General features: G+C 36.7%; 1 non-coding gene across 1 annotated transcript; it reads right to left on the bottom strand.

The window, feature by feature from the left end:
- Positions 1-2349: 2349 nt before the first annotated feature.
- LOC124888329 lies at positions 2350-2455 on the bottom strand. Its single transcript, XR_007046454.1, has one exon. It is a non-coding gene; the product is annotated as a small nucleolar RNA R71 (small nucleolar RNA).
- Positions 2456-20724: the final 18269 nt, after the last annotated feature.

Genomic DNA, 20724 nt, shown 5'->3' with positions numbered 1-20724 from the left:
GAGTTGTGGATCCTCTGAGTTCGTGTTTGATTCCATCATCTAATTATAAGTTTTGTTGAATATCACGTACGTGGTTGATGTTGGGTGTATTTATGTATTCTAGTGTCATTATTTTATCCCTTTTAGCCTTGTTTTGAGGATGATTCATTTGTTATATAGGTTGATAATGAGTGGAATGTACATGTGTTAAATCATGTGTTTATAATGTTCAAAGTGAATTCCAAACAAGTTTGTTCCTGAAAGATTCATTTAGAGTTCAATCGAGAAAACTAGCATTACTAACTTGAGTTAGGTTCTTGTTTAGTTGATCCTGTTAGATTGTATTGTATTTAAAGAATTATTTATGGTTTAAATATGTAATTATGGGTGGAACAACTTGTTGGTAATGTGCAAAGTTTAAATTGATTAAGTGTAAAGGTGGAATAATAAGTTGAATAATAACATGAACTAGCCTAGTCTTAGCTCTTGTTTTGATTCATTGTCAAGGATAGTTTGTTGTTATGATCTCTAATTTGTGGTGTGTGATTATGTAAGAATCTTTGGTATTTGAATATGATGAGATTTTGGTGTTAAAAAGGCAAAAAATCCATGGGAAATACACCACAAGACAAAGGAATATGATGGGACACTCAACACTGAGCCAAAATCTGAGAGACAACTTCCAGAGAGCCAAGGATATAAGCCCTTGGCGCCTCCCCTAGAGCAAGGCTATGGGCAGGGCAATGCCTCCCTATAGCAAGGCTCAACCCAGGGTGGTGCCTCCAACTCCCTTGCTCATTGAGGATTTTTACTCTTACATGGTCTGGGTTCGCTTTTGTGCTATAAATACGTCGTGGTCATATTTTATACATATCTTTGAACATATTTTGGAGATTAAGGGGATGATACAACTTCATATTTAGGTTTTTATTATTTTAATTTAGTTCATACATATTTTTAGTCGTTAATTACCATCTTGTGATTACGATTATGACTATGCGTGGCTAAATGCCCTTTTCTAGGGTTAAAGCCTAAGGCATGAGTACTATTTTTTTGAATTAAGTTTTTTTAATTTTCTTATCATTATTGGTTGTGTGTTCATATTTGATTTAACTATTTTAGGGATTATCTACCCTTAGAATACATCAATTGTCTACCTTTTGATCTCGGGAGAAGGAATAGGGATAGAACATAGAGATGAACAAAGTACGATTTGTATCAATTTATGAAATAAGGAATTTAAATTAGTGTCTAGGATAGGGATGTACTTATATACCTTACTTGATTCAAATGTAGGATGAAAGCTTAAAGAACTTAAGTGTACTATTACATCCCCGCTTAATGATGTAGTTGTAAGGTTCAACTTAGGTAAAGGATTAGAGGTCGGGAGACCATGATCATGCAGTTAACCCTATGAATCAACAAACAAGATAAGCAAGTTATCAAATGAAATTCAATAACATAGTATGATTGTTCAAAGTGTTTTAACCCTGGGTTTTCTCCTATTGATTATTTGAAGATTTTTACTTTACGCATTATTTACTTTTCTCTGGTTATAAATTACTAACTCTCTTTTTAGTTTCATTTGCATCAACTGAATCTAAATTGTGAACTAAAATAGAATTGTTGTTGAAATAAGTCTTTGTGGGATCAATACTTGGCTTTCATTAGGCCACTTTACTACTTGATAAGACCACGTACACTTACGTGTGCGTTTGGGCGCTGTCAAGTTTTTGGTGCTGTTACTAGGGACTTATTATTTGGCAACTATTTATTTTAGTTTTACTTTTAGGTTTATTGGGTGTTTTTACGCTTGGTCTAGGTTCTATTTTTGTAGAAAACAGGTTTATAAAAGTTGGCAAGGGATCGGGACTTGGTTGAACCAAGCACCAAACCTGAGCAACTTTTCCATCAAAGAAGGAGAGAAGCAACCTTCTCGCTCAAATTCTGAAAATCCAAGAAAACCAAGAGAATCCTGCAATCATGGCTAATGAACTAGCAGTCCGCAAGACAGTCAAAGAGGTGGCAATCCCACTTCCAGCCAATTTGACCTCCATATTTTAGAAGCCGACAGCTGGAGGCAATTTTGAACTTAAGCAGAATATGGTACAACTTCTAATCAGCAGTGGACAGTTCACCAGGCTTTCACAAGAAGATCCACAGGTCCACTTGCAAAATTTTCTAGAAGTTAGTGATACAATCATCTCAATGGGCATAAATCAAGATTATGTAAAGATGATGCTTTTCCTATTTTCTCAATTGGGGAAAGAAAAAAAATGGTTGGCTGCAGAACCAGTAAATTCGATCACTTCATGGGATGATTTGGCTAGAAAAATTCTTATTTGGTTCTTCCCATCTGGTAAGACTGCGAGACTTCGTAGTGAGATTGTATGCTTCAAACAAATAGAAATGAGAATTTCTATCATGCTTGGGAGCGATTCAAGGCGCTTCTTAGGGACTGTCCACACCATCAATAGTCCAATGAGGTATTTTCTCATACTTTTGTAGAGGCTCTTGACCATAATATGAAAATTTGGTTAGACTCAATTGCAGGTGGTCAAGCCCTTGAGATAACTTATGATGAGTTGTACACTTTATTGGACCGCATAGCTCAAGGGAACCCATAATGGAATTCAGATTCGAGAAATGTCATGAAAGGAATTACAAGTGTATTGGAGATGGACCAATTCATAGCATTATCAGCTCAAGTTTCTACATTATAAAATTTGATAAACACTCAATTCAGTAACCTAAAAGTTGGAACCACACAACCTGCAGCCACTGTAAATGCAATCCAATAAGCTGCAGGTTGATATGAAATCTATGGGAATAACGGCCATGTAGCTACCATTTGTGCTTCAAACCTAGAATCAGTAATGTATATGGGCAATGCACAAATGTAAATTATGGTAATGCCTACAACATGAAGTGGATGACTATCGTGGAACGCACAACAAGAAATTCAGAAACCACAGGCACAAGGAAGCCAGTCAACTAGAAATATGAAAGAGATGTTAAAACATCTTCTAGGTAATCAAACAAAGTTGGTTGCTGACATGTAAAATTCGCAAGATGCTCTGAGAAGTTTAGAGTTGTAGATTAGGAAGTTGCAGTAAGGATCGAATACTAGGCCTTAAGGTGGTTTGCCAGCAGATACAAAAAATCTAAAACAAGTTATAGCACTCACCTTGAGGAGTGGTAAAGAGCTTTAAGGAGAACCTCCAAAGGAAACTAAGGAGGTAAATGCTAATGTGGTGACTCAATAGGTAAATCACAAATTTTCTAATAAATTGAGAAAGTATGAGTACTCAAAGGAAAAATTTGTTGCAGAAGAAAAGAAGAAAATTCTGCCACTACCTTTCATTCATAGGCAAATTAAAGCGAAAGATGATGCAATATTTAAGAAGTTTTTTGACACATTCAGAGAGCTTCACATTAACTTACCTTTGTTAGATGTTTTGCAAGGTATGCCCAAGTATAAAAAGTAATTTAGGGATGTGGTTGCTAATAAGGTAAAATTGCAGAATATGGGGGCGATAACACTCACTGAAGAGTGTAGTGCTATAATGACACAGAAAATCCCCAAGAAATTGAGAGATTCAGGGAATTTTACTCTCCCTATACAAATTGGGAATAGAGTGGTGCCCCTATCTTTGTTTGAAACATTGGGCTTGGGAAAGCCTATACCAACCATTGTGGTTTTACAGCTCGCAGACAGATCCATTGCATATCCGAAAGGAATAATAAAGGATGTCCTAATTAAGGTTGGTAAATTTATTATTCCTGCTGACTTTATTATTCTTAATTTTGAGGTAGATGAACAGGTACCAATCATCTTGGGGCATCCATTCTTAGAAACTAGATGAGCGTTGATTGATGTTAGAAAAGGCACACTCAAAATTAGGTTAGAGAATGAAGAGGTGGTATTTGATGTTTACGAAGCACCAAAAATAATTTCCTACTATAAAGATTTATGTATTATCAATGTTATTGAAGGGGTACAAGTGTATGGTGGTTAGTCCACCAAAGACCTCTTTGGACTACCTGATTGAACAACCTAAGATTCTACCACCTAAGCCTAATTTGATGCTAATTGATGACCCTGAAAAGGCTGAGGTTGAGGAATTTGTTACCCTTGAGAATGCACACCCAAAAGGGGAAAAATAATAAGAAGATGGAGACCAAGTGTGAGAAAGAGAAGGAAAGATAATGACTAAGTCATAGTTGGGTCGTGCCGCGATACTAAATCAGGCGCTGTGTGGGAGGCAAACCAAGTTAAGTAGGTATGTTTTATTTTTAGTTTTTTGTTTTTGATTGAGTCACAGGCTTATGGGAACTCAGAGTACCGGAAACCTGAGCTAAAGAGCATGGCAAAGACTGAGTGTGGGGTTCTACGGACCTTCCTTTTAAGTAAAGATGCTACTAGCCAGGCCTAGAGGCCTCAGGGAGTATTTTTGTCTCTTGATTATAAATTCACTTTGGGGAGAAAACAGGTTTTAAGTGTGGGGTGGGGAAATTCTCATATTTTGGCTTAATTTAAAAAAATTTGTTGTGAGATATTCTTGTTGGTGGTATTTTTTATTGCAGGATACAGGTGGGTTTGTTTGTAAAAGCATGTTGATTGAGTGAATTGCTATTTTTAAGACTCTTAGACTCAAGTTTTTGACTCTTATACTTTTTGGCTTAAATTTAAATTCATTCTATTATGTGGTTGGGAGTCTATGATGATCCTATTGAGTTAAGCATGGGCCATGTGCGTGTAAGGTTTTTGTATATTCCTTATTGCATGGTATGTCTAGTACTTGACGAGTGTGTGTGTGCAAAGTGAAATAAAGATGGTGGGTTTAGGAGATGATATAGGCATTTCTTTGATAACCTTAGTGTAGAAACTTTCAACTGTATAAGTAACATACTTAGTGTAGAAACTTTCAATCTGTGTAGTAATGGTGGTACTAGCTTAAGTATCTTGCATATAGGATAAGAGAAATGTAGAGTCTCCTTAGCTGATTATAATTACAGTCAAGAGTTTTTCAAGGACGAACAAGGCTTTAAGTGTGGGGTGGTGATGTTGGGTGTATTTATGCATTCTAGTGTCACTATTCTAGCCTCTTTAACCTTGTTTTGAGGATGATTCATTTGCTATATGGGTTTATAATGATATGAATTTTCATATAAGTGTTAAATCATGTGTTTATAATGTTCAAAGTGAATTCCAAACAAGTTTGTACCTGGAAGATTCATTTAGAGTTCAATCGTAGAAACTAGCATTATTAGCTTGAGCTAGGTGCTTATTTAGTTGATCCCGTTGGATGCTATAGTGTTTAAATAATTCTTTATGGTTTAAATGTGTAATTATGAGTGGAAAAACTTGTTGGTAATGTGAAAAGTTCAAATTGATTAAGTGTAGAGGCAAAACAATAAGTTGAATAATAACATGAACTAGCCTAGTCTTAGCTCTTGTTTTGATTCATCGTCAAGGATAGTTTGTTGTTATGATCTCTAATTTGTGGTGTGTGAATGTGTAGGAAGCTTTGGGAACTGAATACGATGATATATTGGTGTTAAAAAGACTGGAAATCAATAGGAAATCCACCACAAGACAAGGACTACGATGGGAGACTCAACACTTAGCCAAAATCCGAGAGACAACTTCCAGAGAGCCAAAGCTATAAGCCCATGGCGCTTCCCTTGGAGCAGGACTATGGGAAAGGCAATGCCTCACCTGAAGTGGGACTTAACCCAGGGCACAACCTAACCTAGAGCGGGGCTCAACCCCAGGCGGCGCTCCCTACTCCCTTGCTCACAAAATTGAGGAATTCTACACCTATATGGCCTGGGTTCACTTTTGTGCTATAAATACGTCATGGTCACATTTTATACATATCTTTGAACATATTTTTGAGCTTGAGGGGCTGCTACAACTTCATATTCGGGTTCTTATTTCAATTTAGTTCATACGTGTTTCTAGTCGTTAATTACCCCCTTGTGATTACGATTATGACTATGCGTGGCTAAACGCCCTTTTTTGGGGTTAAAGCCCAAGACATGAGTACTTTTATTTTGAATTAAGTTCGTTTAATTTGATTATCATTATTGGTTGTGTGTGCATCTTTGATTTAACTATTTTAAGGATTAGCTACCCTTAAAATACATTAATTGTCTACCTTTTGCTTTTGGGAGAGGGAATCGGGAATAGAACATAGAGATGAACGAAGTATGGTTTGTATTATTATATGAAATAAGGAATTCAAATTAGTTTCTAGGACAGGTATGTACATAGATACCATACTTGATTCAAACATAGGATGATAGCTTAAAGAACTTAAGTGGACTATTACATCCCCGCTCATTGATGTAGTTGTAAGGTTCAACATAGGTAAAGGATTGGAGGTTGGGAGACCATGATCACACAATTAATCCTATGAATCAACAACCAAGATAAGCAAGTCAATGAATCAATTCATTAACATAGTATGACTGTTCAAAGTGCTTTAACCCTAGGTTTTCTACTATTGATTGTTTCAAGATCTTTACTTTATGGATTATTTACTTTTCTCTAGTTATAAATTACAAACTCTCTTTTTGGTTACGTTTCCATCAACTGGATCTAAATTGTGAACTAAAATAGAATTATTGTTGAAACAAGTCTTTGTGGTATCAATACATAGCTTTCATTAGGCCACTTTATTACTTGATAAGACCATGTACACTTGCGTGTGCGCTTGGGCGATGTTAGTGGCCTCTTATTATTACCTAATATTTCTAATTTGAATCCGGCGTATGGCCTCTTGTTATTATCTATCACTACTGATTCGAGCCCGATGTCTGACCTCTCATTACTACCCATTAGTGGTGGTTTAAGCCCAGTTCAAATTTGGACTGCATTACGATTTCATGGAATTGATTCGGTTATGAATTACTTACACTTTTTCTTTAAAATTACTTCTTATGTTTCCCACTGACTTATGGGGGCATGGTTGCTTTAATTGTATTCTTTAGTGTGCCTAGCGGGCTTATGGGGGGTAATTAGGTTGTGTTTGGTTTGCCTTTTATTACTGCGATATTTATCTTTTTGTGTTGTTTGTACCTATTTCCTTTATTGCATTTTCATAGCTCGATAGTTTTTTACATTTATATCCCTATTTATTATTGTCTTAGACTACACCCTCACATTTTAGTTATACTTTTTCTATATTAAGCTCAGTTAGCCGATGATGCCTACTGTGTACATATTACTTTGGTACTCATACTACACTTCTGCATCTTTTTCCCAATACAGATCTAAGTACTAGTAGTCGACATTGATGTGGTTCCTACCTTTTAGTACAAATTCAAAGCAAGCAGGGCTTGCTATCATTTGAGGTTGATCGTCCTCTATATTTTATAGTTTAGTTTTTTTTACTTGAGACTACTTGTATATATTTTGATATTTTGGATTCTATCTAGTACTCTGGGTATCTTTTAGTATGGTTCTAGTATAGACCTGACCATATCTTGGAAGGGATTCATTTATATATTGGTCCCTTTTCTTTCCTTCGTTTTAATTATTTTATATGTTTTTTGGTGTTATCACTTATTACTACTACTATTATTATTATATGCGATCTTTTATGGTTTCTACCTATTAGCCTGTAACCTATTATTTTGGGCTATGGCATGGCTTGTCTATTGATGGGATAAGGTAGATGTCATCATGACTTGAGAAATCATATCGTGACAGCTTTGTATCAGAGCCTAGGTTTCAGTGGTACTGTTGATACTGGAGCCAATATTTAGTAGAGTCCCGTGGATCGGTACGGAGATATCTATATTCTATCTTCGAGATGCTATGAAAATGTTTTGGGAAAAAATCTTATTTTATTGATCAATTTTAATGCGTTGGGTTTGAGTTTGTTGTAAATATTTATTGGTTCACTTTTTATGCAGATAGCTAGGATATAAGGTTTTAAAGTCGTGGATCGAGACCCCGGCCCACTGCTAGAGTTCTATCTTAGGGTCAAGGTCAACCAAGAGGCTGAGGAAAGGATAGAGTAGCATCCCTAGTTCCAAATCAGGCTAGGGATCCATTACCTAATCCTATCATAACTCCTGATACTGAGAGAGCTCCAAGTATTCTGCCATAACAGCGGTGGTCCAGGGGACAGTCTAGGATTCACCCAATTTTGTATCTTTTTTAGTTCTTCGAGATATATTAGTACAGGTATTGGGGTTAGTTGGTGATCCACCAGCTGAGGGAGCTCAGCCAGCAGCACAAACTGGTGTTTATTTAAAGGCACAGCCTGCGATAGTAGCACCTAGGGTAAAATTTCCTCCAGCACCAGTAGTCCCACAGTTGCCAGTAGGCCCAGCTAGTTATATCTTTAGAGTAGCAAAAGATGTTGAGCAAATTTTTGGGATTGACTTTACCCAAATTCATCGTGACCTAGGGAAGGATGCTTATGAGTTCCTATCCAGTTGCGAGAAGTGGTGAATTTATGGGTTAGTTGAGTTACAAGGAATGGACTTTATTGATTATCAACTAGACACAGTTGCAAGGAGGTGGTGGAGAGGTTATCTTGATTCCTGGCCAGCTTGATCTCAACTAGTGACTTAGACTTTGTTCTCCCAGGTTTTCTTGGGTAAGTATATGCCTCACAGCATGCGGGAATATCTTCAGGATAATTTTTTTACTTTGAGATAGGTTTCTATATTTGTGGCTGAGTATGATGTGAGATTCCATGAGTTAGCAAGACACGTCACTATGATTCTATCTATAGAGTATGAACAAATTCAATCCTTTGTTAGGGGATTGGGATTATTGCTTTGTAGGGCTATACAGAGCTTGGTGACTTCAGGAAAGTCTTTTTCTGAGATAGTTAGGGATGTTTATTCTATATAGGTGATGGATTATGAGGCCTAAGGGGTAGCGATAAAAGACCTTATTACTAGGGTAGTTACAATGGGAGTCATAATGGTTCATAATTCATAAGTCAAAGATTTCACAGTAGGTAACCTCAGTAGCAACTTTCTTAGTATCAATATTAGCCTAGCTGGCTAGTTCAATCATAGCTTCAGATATCAAACAATGTCAGAAAAATTGTAGGTCAGAACAGTAGTCAATCGCAAAGGGGTGTTCAATAAGAATCGTCGAGTTGGGGTGGTCATTCCAAATCCATCGAACCTTCTAGACAGAGTAGGATTCCTAGGGCATGTTATGAATGTGGGGTTGTTGGTCACTTTTCCCGTGAGTGTCCCTAGTATAGAATGATTGAGCCATCAGTTCAGACTACACAAATGATCAGATCAATACCATTGCTAGGTAGAGGTGGTAGATAGGGTTGTGGGGTTGTCCCTAAGGTTCTAGAGGTGGTTTGCAAGGAGGTAGGATAGGTGGTCGGACAAACACCTAGTCCAATAGTTGATAGGGTTATTTGTACATTGTACCAGGTAGATCAGATGCAGAGGCTTCGGATGTTGTGATCACATATATGATTTTCATATGCCATCAGCCAACTTCTACTTTATTTTATCCCAGTTCCATATTTTCATACATTTTTGCTTATTTTTCATCACGGTTGGGTTTATGTTTGGAGTCCTTATCTATGCTATTATGTATATCTACCCCCATAGGTGATTCTTTAATAGTGGATCGAGTATATAAATCTTGTTTGTTGTCTGTTCAAGAGTTTGATACTCAAATTGATCTCATTGTCCTAGATATGGTAGATTTTAATATGATTCTAGGCATGGATTGGCTATTTCCTTACCATGCGGTCTTGCACTATTTTGTTAAGACCGTTACCTTATCCATGCCTAGCGTTACCCCAGTGGTGCGGCAGGGTTCTCTTAGCTGTGCACCGACAGGGATTATTTTTTATATTCGAGCTAAGAGACTGATATTGAGGGATTGTGAGTCATTTCTTGCTTATGTTTGGGATGTCAGTTCTAATATTCCATTACTTTACTTCGTCCCTATTGTTTGTGAGTTTCTTGATGTGTTCTCAACTGACCTACCTATCCTTTCTCCTAAGTGTGATATAGATTTTATTATTGACCTCAAGCCAGGAACCTAACCTATTTCTATAGATTCTTGTCATATTACTCTTGCTGAGCTGAAAAAGCTAAATAGTCAGCTTCAAGATCTTCTGAGTAAGGTCTTTATCAGACCGAGTATGTCACCATGGGGTGATCCAATTTTTCTTGTGAAGAAAAAAGATGGCTTTGTGTGTGTATTGATAATAAGGAATTGAATAAGGTGATCATGAAGAATAAGTATCCTATATCTCGTATGGGTGATTTATTTGACCAACTTCAGGGTGTAGCAGTGTTTTCTAAGATAGAAATAAGGTTTGGTTATCATCAATAGAGAGTTAGGGTTACGGACATCCCTAAGACAGCCTCCATGAATCGTTATGGTCACTATGAGTTCCTAATAATGTCTTTTGGGCTGACCAATGACCCAACAACTTTTATGGATCTGATGAACCACATGTTTAAGTCGAATTTAGATTCCTTTGAGATAGTATTTATGATGATATTCTGTATATTCGAGGAGTAGGAAAGAGCATGAGCAACATTTGAGGATTATGCTCCACATTGTAAGAGATCATTGGCTTTATGCCAAGTTCTTAAAGTGTAAGTTTTGGCTTGAGTCTATAGCTTTCTTAGGGAAAGTAGTGTCCAAGGATAGGATTATGATATACCCAACAAAGATTGAGGCTATTCGTAGTTGGAATCCCTAAAATTGGTAAATCATGGAAATATGGGTACAAAGGAATCCCTAAATTAATTGGTTTAGTATGGAAATTGGTAATAACCTCAACCCACTTGCATAGTTTATTTTGGAATATGAATTATCATTTAGTTTGGTTTATTTTCTTTGAAACTAATACATTGCACAAATAACAAAATAGATAATAAAGATTATGAAACCCTTGTGGGATATGAAGGAATCCCCAAGTAAATTTATTAATAGGGTCTGTGGGTACGAAAGAATCTCTAAAGTGATGGCTTAATAAAATTGCGTGTAAGTTATAGTCGGTATGATTATACCACTTAATAATGTCTTAATAATTGACTCCTGAAATTGGTGGTTTGGTTATGTGTTAAATGTTTTAATTGGGCAATAATGGGTATTGTGATAGCAAACAGAGAAGGTGTAAGTTCGAAGGATGGACATTGGAAACTTATATTTGCCGATATGAGGGTTGGTCTTGATGACCATGTGCTCTTGGGGTATAAGGTAATCCCCTTAGTATATACACGTACTTATGTATCATAGAGGGTGAAGGGTAGAAGGGAATCCCTAGCCACCTATGGTATCTCCAGTTCATGTGGCTAACACATACTGGGGGGCGTTCAGGGGGGTAACACTGGATCCATATAGCCCCTGGGTGGACTTATGATAGTAAAGCTACACATCTTGGGTTAAGGTTTTAAAGTGCATGCTAAATATTGTTCCCCATCTTGGCATAGTATATATATGTGTGTGTGTGTGTATATATATATATATATATGTATATATATATGTATGTATTTGAATATGATTATGTGCATTGGTTTGATTTGGTTTTGGATTGATGGCCTTACTTCATCTTTATCCCTGAGTTACATGCTAGCATTCACCCCATTAACCCTATTTGAATATTGTATCCCCATGCAATGTAGGAACTGTCCATACTTCTACTTCTCCTACACATTGACTAGGATTTGAGATCAGCTCGTGATTTTGATTGAAGTGGTGAGCTTCCATACATCGGATAACCTCATTTTATGCTATAGATTTCTTTGTCTTTACTATTTCTTTTGGTTTTGGTTTTGGATATAGTCGAGAGGCATGTCCCCATTAGATATTCTTTGGTGTTGATTAGAGGCTTTTTCAAACGACTGTGGACATTGGTGATATTGGTATTAGTATTGGTATCAATATCGGTATGGGCATCGGTATCGGTATCAGTATAGGTATTAGTTGGTTGCTTGGTTCTTGGTAGTTGGTTTTGGTTATATCCTTATCATAATGTCCTTAAATTTATATTCTCTTATCTTTTTATATGTTCAAAATTCATCTGACATGGGGTGTAAGGAGGTCAATGGTTTGGGTATTGGGGTGGTCTCCGGTCCTAGTTGGACTTGAAATACCTGACACGGGCGGGCCTTGGTTTGGGTCATATCAGATTTGTATCGAAGAATTAGGTTCATGGTCAGTTTGGTTTCCACAAAGCTGTGTCAAATAGAGTCTCTTTTATGGATATGCAGCGCGCCACACTTATAAGGGAGAGGCTATGAGGCATTTAGGAATGTTTCCCATTTTTTTGTTCAATTTTTAGCTATAGAGTCTAAGAGATAGAATCTCTCTAATTCCCATTTTATGCCTTTTAGATCATGCCTCCAAGAAGATCTAATGTCCACAGGAACTCTTCCGTCCAGTTTGAGGACAATATGGATGGAGCTTGTCCTACTGTAAGAGTTAAGACCCGATCTAGGATCACTTCTTCTGATTACCCTAAAGGATTTCCATCAGTTCCTTCTAATCCTCATTAGTCACCTCAAGCGGATGTGTCTAATACTGAGTTTCACCAATCGATCCACGTTCTTACCCAATTGGAAGCCTCTCATATTGAGCGTGTTACTTTGGTTACTCCATCTCGCGAGGCCTCTAGAGTTGTCCAATTTATGAGATTGAGTCCTCCTACTTTCACTGATACTAGGATTGAGGAAGATCCTCAATATTTCATTAATGAAATAGAAAAAATTTTCATGTGATACATGCCACTGGTGTGGAGAGAGTGGAGTTTGCCAATTACCAATTGAAAGATGTAGCATACCAATAGTACGAGGAATGGGACCAGTCTAGGGGCGATAATGTTGAGTCCGCTTTATAGGATGATTTCTCTAGTTTTTTTTAACTTCATTGTTTGATTAAAAGAAAAATTTAGTTGAATAAATACTATAGAAATAAAGACATAAATCTGCGGGATTTTGGACCGTTTCTTTCCTTAAGAGTTAAGGGAGGCAAAAGCAAAAGAGTTTGTCAATTTGAAGCAAGGAAAGATATAGTCAAGGAATATACCTTGATGTTTCATCAGTTATCTTGGTATGCTTCAGAGTTGGTGTTTAGCATAAGGGCTAGAATGAGGAAGTTTTCTTTGTGGTTATCTTAAGACTTGATTCTAGAGAGTAACGTTTCCTTGTTAAACAATGACATGGATATTTCTTGGCTAGTGGTTTAATGTAGCAAGTCGAAGAAGAGAAGAAGAAGCCGACTGAATTTGGTGAGAGGTAGAGTAAGAAATTCCACTATTCAGACCAGGATGGAGGTCAGCAGCAAAGTGGTAGAGAAGGTGGAAAGTGGTGTAAGAAGAAGTAGGGCAATTTTAGGTCCTATTTGATGGCTAGTGCTCCTTATCCAAAGAAGTATAGTGATCAACATTTGTAGGGTGGTGATGGTTCTAAAGAACAGGTTACCAAATCTTAGGCTAGTGGGACTCAGTCAGCTCCATTATATACCTCCTGCAGGTTTTGTAGCTGGTTGGATCATAGATTCTATGATAAAAAGAGGGACAGGTGTTATAAATATCATCAGCTAGGGCATATGCTTAGAAAATGTCCATGTGTAAGGTTGCTTCTAGGTAAAACAAGGTTCTTTTATCCTCTTCATCATCTCCAGCACCAAAACATGCCTCTTCTAGCTCCAGTACTGTTCAGAACTGACTCTATATACTCACTACTGGTAAGGAGTCTGAGGCATCTCCAGATGTCATAATTGGTATGTTGAAACTTTTTTCCCGTGATGTGTACTGTTTACTTGATTTGGGTTCCACTCTTTCTTATGTGACCCTATTTGTGGTTTTGCATTTTGGTTTTGTTCCTGAGTGTATTTCAGGCCCCTTCTCTATTTCTACCCTGGTAGGCAACTCTGTAGTTGCTAGAAGAGCCTATAGGGGTTGTGTGTTATCTGTTGGTGGTAGAGAAACTTTGGTAGATCTAATAGACTTAGACATGGTTGATTTTGATGTCATATTAGGGATGGATTGGTCATACTCGGGCTATACTTCTTTAGACTGTTGGACCCGTAAGGTCATTTTTAAATTACCTAATGAGCTGGTTATCGAATGGGAGGGGATTTCCCTGGTACCTAAGGGAAGGTTTATTTTGAATCTTAGAGCCCAAAATTAATTTTCGAGGGATGTCTCTATCATTTTGTCCAGGTTAAAGATTCTGACTCGAAGAGTCCTTTCTTACATTCCTTCCCCGTGGTAAATGAATTCCCTAAGGTATTCTCTAATGATATTCTAGGTATTCCTCCTGATAGAGTGATTTATTTTGGGATTGATCTTTTTTCAGACACTCTTCTAATCTTTATTCCCCCATATAGGATTGCTCCAGCGAATTTAAAGGAGCTTAAGGAGTAGTTAAAAAGTCTTTTAGACAAGGCTTTTATCAATCCTTCTGTGTCCCCATGGGGTCCACCTATTTTGTTCATGAATAAAAAGGATGGGTCCCATCGAATGTGTATTGATTAACAACAATTAAACAAGGTTGCCCTAAAGAATATATATATGCTTCGAAGGATTGATGATCTCATTGATTAGTTATAGGGTGTTAAGTTCTTTTCTAAAATAGATCTTCGGTTCGAGTACTATCAATTACAAATTAGAGAGGCAGATATCCCAAAGACTGCCTTCCAAACATAGTATGGTCGCTTTGAGTTTTTGGTGATGCTCTTTGGTTTGACTAATGCCCTAGTGGCATTTATTGATCTTATGAATAGAGTTTTTCATCAGTTTCTAGATTTGTTCATCATTGTTTTCATTAATGATATTTTAGTGTACTCTAAGAGTGAGGCGGATCATATCGATCACCTCCTCCTTATGTTGTAGACCTTGAAATATCAGTAGTTGTATGCTAATTTCTTCAAGTGTGAGTTTTGGTTAAGTGTTGTGACTTATCTAGGTCATGTTGCATGTAGTGAAGGGATCATATTGGATCCATAAAAGGCCGCAGTGGTTAAGAAGTGGCCTAGACCCACGACTCCAACTGATATTCAGAACTTCTTGGGTTAGCTGGTTATAGTAGAGGATTTGTAGAAAGCTTCTATTCTATCTCTTATCCATTGACTAAGTTGACTTAGAAGAAGGTGAAATTCTTTTGGCTTAATGCTTCTGAAGGTAGTTTTGAGAAGATGAAGGATAAGTTAACCTCGGCTACGGTCTAGACTCTTCTTGAAAGCACTGATGGTTTTGTGGTCTATTGTGATGTATCTCAGAAGGGAATGGGTTGTTTTTTTATGCAACATAGTAAGGTGGTTGAAGTAAGGTGGTTGTATATGCTTCTAGGCAATTGAAGGTTCATGAGAAGAATTATCCGGCTCATAATTTGGATTTGCTAACTGTGGTATACAGATCTTGTATCTCTATTTATATGGGGTTCATGTGGATATCATTTCTGATCATAAGAGCCTGTAATATGTGTTCACTCAGAAAGAGCTTAATCTCAGGCAAAAGAGGTGGCTTGAGTTGTTGTTGGACTATGACATGATTCTTCACTACCACCCAGGTAAAGCAAACGTTGTTGTTGATAACCTTAGCAGGTTGTCTATGGGTAGCTTGTCACATATAGGTGAGAAGAAGTGGAACTTAGTAAAGGACATTTATCATTTGGCAAACCCTGGAGTTCGTCTCTTGGATTTTGAGAATGATGGTATGTTTGTGCAACAGGTGGCGCAATCGTTTCTTGGTACAGAAGTAAAAAATAAATAGGTGTTAGATCCTATCTTGATGCTAATCAAGAATAATGTGGGAAGGCAGAAAGTGATAGCTTGAGAGATTAGTGGTGATGATATCTTGAGGTACTAAGAGAGGTTATGTGTTCCCGATGTTGATGGTTTGCGAAGTAGGATCTTAGTCGAGGCCCATGAGTTGCGGTATACAATTCATCTTGGTTCCACAAAAATTAACCATAATCTTAAGGAAATATATTGAGTGAATAACATGAAGCGGGATATAGCCATGTGGCTAAGTATATGGTGTGTCCGCAAGTGATGGTGGAGCACATAAAACCCGGTGGGTGGTTTCAAGAAATTGAGTTGCTGGTGTGGAAATGGGAAGTAATAAATATGTATTTTGTTACTGGTCTTCCATGATCATGGAACTAGTTTGATTCCATCTGGGTCATTATGGATAGGATGACCAAGTCAGCTCACTTCTTGTCGGTGAAGACTAATTATTATGCCGAGAATTAGGTGAGTTTGTTTCTTCAAGAGATCATAAAGTTGCATAGTGCACCTATTAGTATTATTTTGGATCATGCTACTCAGTTCTCGTTGTATTTTTAGTATTCATTTCAAGGGGTTGGGGGACTAAAGTGAGCCTTAATATCGCCTTTCACCCGAAGGCAGATGGGCAAGCAGAAATATCCATTCAGAAATTAGAAAACATACTCTGAGCTTATGTGATCAATTTTAGTGGCAGCTGGGTTGACCACCTACCTCTTATTGAATTTGGTTATAACAATAGTTACTATTCTAGCATTGGCATGGCCCTATTTGAGGCGTTATATGGTAGGAGGTATAGATCTCCTATTGAGTGGTTTGGGGTTGAGAGACTAGGATGTTTGGCCCAAATTTGGTTTATCAAGGTATGTAAAAGGTGAAGGTGATTTGGGATAGGGTTAAGACCATTCAAAGTAGCCAAAATTCTTATACGAACGTGAGGCGAAGGGACTCTGAAACACCCTGGGTTCCTGGCCCTTGGAGAATTTCCTGGATTTTTGGTCTCTAGAAAGGATATGACAAGGAAAAATGACTTATACACTGGGATACGAGTGGCATGGGTTAGTCGTACGCTGACCAGTGTTGGTTGGTGGGTTGGATTTGGTTTCTAAATTGCATACAACTTAGGTGGTACAAGTTGTATCAGTGGATATGGGTTGTTTGATTACTTTACTTAGTCTTAGTTTGATAACATAAGTTGGATCTGAGTACGAGTGGCTCACCATGAGTCGTAAGCCAGGGGATGAGTTGTACCATTAACTCGTATGGTGGTCAATATTCAATCCTCTTGGTATTTTATTTGGCCAGAGGTACAGATCATATGTACTTGTCATATACTTGGATACAACATGGTTTGGGGTGATTCATACCTTGGACGGTGTTGGGTCCAAGGGAGATAGCCTTAGGTACGAGTGGTGGGTACCACTCATATTGGAGGGGACAACTAGTATGAATAGTCGTACACACTTCATAAGATTTGTGCGAGTTTATGTGAGGGCAATCTGGATATTTCTCCACTTAACCTAATAAGGCCCCATGACTTATATTCCTATTGGGAGGTTATTTACCCTATTATTCTATTCATTAACACTTAGAAACTTCTCTTAAACATTCGACAATTCTCTCTAAGGTTTTTAGGTAAGGGAAGGCTAGGGTTTCATCTTAAGAATAAATTTGGGGCTTGTGTTAGTGATTTCTCTCCATCATATTCTTGGTTTAAGGCATATTCTCTTCCCTCATTGTTAGTTCCAACTAAAGGCATGATTTTATACAATGTTTTCATAGTTTGATTATTGTATGATTTTGGATCTTCAAATATAATTTAGGTCTTTTGTTATGAATGCTTGGTTATGGTATTCCCATGTTTTAATTATGATTTTATATACTTTAATGGTGGTCTTGGATAATTGGTTGCATGGGATTGGTTATTTGGTAATTGGCTTTGATTTTGAAAACACTATGCCCGCAATGTGTTTGATAAAATGCATATGGGAATGTTTTCACTACATTATTGGATTTTAATGGAACTTATGCATGGTTTAAACTTGGTAATGGAACCCTAAATGGTTAAATGGTTTGGAATGGTTTGGTGGTCATGGTTATGGTTAATTGGACTTCTTTGGGGGTAAAATAGAATCCCCCAAGTAAATATGTTAATGAACAACTTGTGGGGTACATCGGACTCCCCTAAGAAACTTACTAATGGAACACTTGTGGGTTACATGGAACTCCCCTAAGTTAACTTGGTAAATGGGTCCATGGGAATCCCTTTACCTTAAAAGGTTTGGCTAAGGATAATACTTACAAAATATAGTCGGTATGACGATACCACTACTCATAGCCTTGGTAAGTAATAAATGGAATAATTGATTGGTTGGTTGGAAATGGTTTTAATTAGGTAATAAAGGCGGGATGTGATAGCTAACCGTGAAAGTGGGAGTTCTATGAACGAACACTGGAAACTCATGTTTGCTGACATGACGAGTAGGGCATAACGACCCTTTTATGATACTATGAAGTACGCGGAAATCCTCTAAGTACATTGTACATACGTATCATGGAGGGTGAGAGTACTTGGGAATCCCTTACTCTTATTGTATCTCCGGTTCGTGTGGCTAGACGCATCAGGGCCCGTTCAAGGGTTACACTGGACCCATATAGACTGTGGGTGGTTCAGGATGGTTAAGCTTCACATACCGAGTTTAATGGTTCTGAATGCATGCTAGACCTGGTTCCCTCACACACCTAATTTTGACCTTCTGATGCTCTCTTAGGATGCTATTTTTTGTCAAAATTATTTAACTTTTAATACTAATATTTTACGCATTATTTTGGTATCAAATAATTTTCCACAAGCCACATCATGATTTTAAAATGTACAAATTATTTTATTACTTTTTAGTATCATTTTATAATTTATTGATTCAAATACAACATTTTACATAATTTTTTAAATATTTATTAAATTATTTTTTCATAAATATGCACACTCACAATTTTACAAATTAATTATTTTTTTATTATTATTACTATTTTATATAATGTTTTTAATGTAACATAAATTTTACATGCTTAGTTATTTTAATAACGACATCTTATTATTTTTATTATATACATTAATTAAAATAACGGCCTAATTTTATCTAATTTCGTCCACCTATTTAATTTTTAGCCACTCAATTGTTTCATTGGTGTCAATTTTAGTCAAATTTGACATCAATTTTGGTACCAAATTAAATTCTAATTTTCGACCCATTTTTAAATCCTTTTAATCTCAGCCATAGATCAAATTTGATCCAACAGCTGAGATCATATCCCCCATTCTTTCTTTTAAAAATTAAAACAAAACCCTAATCCCTCTATTTCAACAAAACAATTGTAACCTTCTCTCTCTCTACCTCTCTTTTCTCCTTTCTCTCTAAATGAAATCGCAATCGACCACCATGGCTAGTGAACGCACCAATACTGCCGCCACTCTGGTGCTTTCCATCCCCAGCAGCCGTCCACCAGTCAGTGTCAAACATGAACCCTACAAATGTCGTGACGTCTCCACCACTTCAACTGGCAAAGCAGATGCCCAGTGTTACTGCCAAACCGTCGGAACCATCCGCCTCACTGCTTCTCACCGAAACAGTCGTTGCCCCAATGAAATAATCACCACAACAGTCGATGCCGACTATTACTACCATTTTTGAACAAATGTCATCGAAAATTCTCAAATACACAATAGATTTACGGAATTTATCTTGGGTTTGTTTTCTCATTTAAATTCTTGTCCTAATATGTTTCTACCCTTCTCCGTTTCTTAGGAATATTCTTAATCAATAATGTTTAGCTCTGAATTTTTACTCGATTGCATGCTCATTTGCTTATCTGGATTAGTATATATGAAAACTCCCAAATTGGGATAAGTTTCATTCTAACCCTAATTTTGAATTTGATGTTCATGTCTGTATGCATGCTTCATATGACTCTTTTTTTACCCTAAATTATGACTTGAGCAATGACACATTATTCAAAAACTGTTGTGAACTTCTACTATGGTAGTGTTTCGAATATGAATTTAATATTTTATTTACTTTAACATGGTTGGTAACTGAGTTGTACCTTTTTAATTGAATCTGATTGTGTACAAAAATTAAGAATAATTTAAATTAGAAGTATTTTGTATCATTAATTACCCTTTTAGCGTTTTATATATATGGTAAGTGACAAAATTGTTCATTGTCCGAATATTCACTGTTTCCTCAAAATATTAGATTTATATATTTAAGGTAAATTTGCACAATTGATTTAGTCTTTGTATTTAAGGAAAATATTTGTTTTTATTTTTGGATTGAATTTTACGTGATTGATTCCATCTTTCAATGAAAATTTTACTTGATTGATTTTTGCAAAATATTCTCCTTCCGCTTTTATTTTCTGACCCTCTTTGCTATATAAACAATCTTCCCCATTCTTTGACAAGCGGACAGACTTTATACCCTCTATAAAAAAATAAGTGATTTTTATTCCTTCTCTCTTAAATAATTTACATACTCTACATTCTCCACAAGGGACAATCTCTACACTCTCTCACACAAAAACTTGAAGCAAAAAGAAATAATTTCACTTTATTAGTTTTCGTACTTACTTTTGGAGCATAGGTTTTGAACTTTCTATGGCAATTCGTACTTGAATTTTGTGCATCTTGGTTTTCTTAGTATTGTTGGTTGTGTCAACCGCTTGGTTTTCTTATTATTATTTGTTTTCGTCAATCGGTAAGTCCCTGTCGATGCAATTTCCTTTACACTGTGATGATGCTAGAAAATATGACCATAGGAATCATTTGGTGTTTGTTTATTATATCCATGTTACGTTATATTTTTGCTTGTATTGCTATTATATATTGTCTCACATGTGTAAATAGACAGTTTCGGGAATTTGAAGAGACGTCAAGGTATTAGGGAGGGGGCTGCCCATTCTCTTTCTTTTATTTAGTTGTTTATTTTAATTCA

This window comes from Capsicum annuum, chromosome 10, assembly GCF_002878395.1.
Source record: "Capsicum annuum cultivar UCD-10X-F1 chromosome 10, UCD10Xv1.1, whole genome shotgun sequence".
Classification (NCBI taxonomy): domain Eukaryota; kingdom Viridiplantae; phylum Streptophyta; class Magnoliopsida; order Solanales; family Solanaceae; genus Capsicum; species Capsicum annuum.
Note: the sequence above shows the minus strand (reverse complement) of the source record. Positions and strands in the feature narration are given on the sequence as shown.